The following is a 2,489-nucleotide window of genomic DNA, read 5'->3' on the forward strand; positions in this document are numbered from 1 at the left end:
CTGCCATTCAGATTCCTGTCATTTTCATGCTGCAGCAGTGCTCTCCTCACTAGCTAAGCATTTCCAGTCCCTCTCTGGACCCACCATGAAGCAGGATTTTAAATCCTTTGTAATCTAGAGAGGCACTGGATTCAGAACTGAATGCAAAGGCCAGAGATGCCCTCACTCATCTAGTTGTTCTTGTTTGAAGGCTGGGAAGATGCAGGTCTGATTATGTCACCACTGGAGAGCCTCATCACACTGGTGACTCACAGGAAGCTGTCCTGGTTCTTTGTGCAGCTGCTGCAAAACATTTCACTTCCCCCGCCCCTCTCCTCTCAGTGTATGGATGCTAGGCAAGGGCATGTCATCTGCTGGGTGAGCTCGGGCACCGTGAGCGCGCAGTACTGCTGGCTGCCCCGGCTGGTGAGGGGCGCGAAGCCGGGCATGAAGAAGTGCAGGCGCGGGAAGGGCACCATGTTCACCGCCAGCTTGCACAGGTCTGCGTTCAGCTGGCCCGGGAAGCGCAGGCAGGTGGTGACCCCGCTCATGGTGGCCGACACCAGGTGGTTGAGGTCCCCGTAGGTGGGGGTGGTCAGCTTCAGGGTGCGGAAGCAGATGTCGTACAGGGCCTCGTTATCAATGGAGTAGGTTTCATCTGTGTTTTCCACCAGCTGGTGGACAGAGAGGGTGGCGTTGTAGGGCTCCACCACCGTGTCTGACACCTTGGGTGAGGGCATGACGCTGAAGGTGTTCATGATGCGGTCTGGGTACTCTTCCCGGATCTTGCTGATGAGCAGGGTGCCCATCCCGGACCCGGTGCCGCCCCCCAGAGAGTGGGTCAGCTGGAAGCCCTGGAGACAGTCACAGCTCTCTGACTCCTTCCTCACCACATCCAGGACTGAGTCAACCAGCTCGGCTCCCTCTGGCCCAGTTATTCCCAGCTCTGCTCTGGCCTGCCTAAAACATGTCATTTTGACTACGGAGGAGAAGGTAGGACTGGTCTTAGACTGGCAGATTCTTCCCTTTTGAATACTCTTCTTTTACCTAAAGAAATATTTTTCTTTTTCTTTTTTGTTTTTGTTTTTTGAGACGGAGTCGTGCTCTGTCCTCCAGGCTGGAGTGCAGCATTGCCATCTTAGCTCACTGCAACCTCTGCCTCCCAGGTTCAAGCAATTCTCCTGCCTCATCCTCCCTGGTAGCTGGGATTACAGGCACCTGCGACCATGCCCAGCTGATTTTTATATTGTTAGTAGAGACAGGGTTTCACCATGTTGGCCAGGCTGGTCCCAAACTCCTGACCTCAGGTGATTTACCCACCTTGGCCTCCCAAAGTGCTGGGATTACAGGCGTGAGCCACCTCACCTGGCTGGAAATATTTTTGTATGTCAGTGACTCTCAAAAACACTCGGGATCATAATAAAGTTAGAAGTTTAGCAAATCTGAGGCCACTGATTGAGGAAGAGGGTAGGGTTAGAAAACTTAATTGGTTCTCAAATACATACATTTTTAACAGGCATTCTCTTTATACTCAAGTACAATTAAACAGGCAAGGTGAAGGCAGTGTGACCAGGAGAGAAGGTGGCCTCGGCATCTGTCTAGCTCTGGCCATAACCTGTGCTTTTGGCCCCTGACTCTTTGAAGTCCTTTGAAGTTGCCTATAGCCTATGAAGCCTGGCTTGAAGCTTTTCCGTGCTCTTTCTTCCTTCCAGTCTGAGGCTGCTCTGCAACGGAAGGGCTGCGGCAGCCCTCTGCAGGCTGGCGTTGATCTGTGAGCCATGACCGCCCACGGACTGCGTGGAGCTAGGCCAGGACTCAGGGCTGCCGTGGACACAGTGTCACCTCGGCACTGAACACTAAGAACTGTGCTCTGCAGGGCTGTTGGGAAGAAGGTGTCATTTGGCCAGTTCCCAGTGATCGTGACTACGTACCAAACACGAAGTTGTCTGGCCTGAAGATCTGGCCGAAGGGTCCAGACCTGACGGAGTCCATGGTGCCAGGCTCCAGATCCACCAGGATGGCCCGAGGTACGTATTTGTTACCTGTAGGAAACGAGAACTGACTCAGACCTGTGCTTAGGGATGGACTCACAGCAGCATTCAACTCCAGCATCTGAGACAAAAGGAGAACAGGAGATTTTCTGCTTTTAAGAAAAAGGAGGTCCTGAGTGTGCTTAACTGTGGCAAACAGGCAGGACTCTTAGGAAACCATAAAGCGTGTTTTTCCAGCAGTTGGCATTTGAAATGAATATGCAAGAAGCATGCCTTTGTCACGTGCATGTTCCTAGGACATTTCATCTCCCACATCATGGAAAGCAAGGATTCCTGGGCACACACATCCCGCTACTCACCAGCAGCCTCATTGTAGTACACGTTGATTCTCTCCAGCTGCAAGTCACTGTCTCCATGGTAACTGCCTGTGGGGTCGATCCCATGCTCATCGCTGATGACCTCCCAAAACTGAAATGAAACAAGAACCACACCATGGCTCTGCATCCTGAATGTCACTAA

General features: G+C 52.3%; 1 pseudogene across 1 annotated transcript; it reads right to left on the minus strand.

Moving 5' to 3' along the window:
- Nucleotides 1-317: 317 nt before the first annotated feature.
- Nucleotides 318-2,483, minus strand: LOC113222982 (annotated as a pseudogene). Its single transcript, XR_003308577.1, has 3 exons — nt 2,330-2,483; nt 1,911-2,021; nt 318-935 (listed from the first exon to the last, which is right to left on the minus strand). The product of XR_003308577.1 is annotated as a tubulin beta-2A chain-like (transcript).
- Between the last annotated feature and the right edge of the window lie 6 nt (nt 2,484-2,489).

Source organism: Piliocolobus tephrosceles, unplaced genomic scaffold (genome assembly GCF_002776525.5).
Source record: "Piliocolobus tephrosceles isolate RC106 unplaced genomic scaffold, ASM277652v3 unscaffolded_37117, whole genome shotgun sequence".
NCBI lineage: Eukaryota > Metazoa > Chordata > Mammalia > Primates > Cercopithecidae > Piliocolobus > Piliocolobus tephrosceles.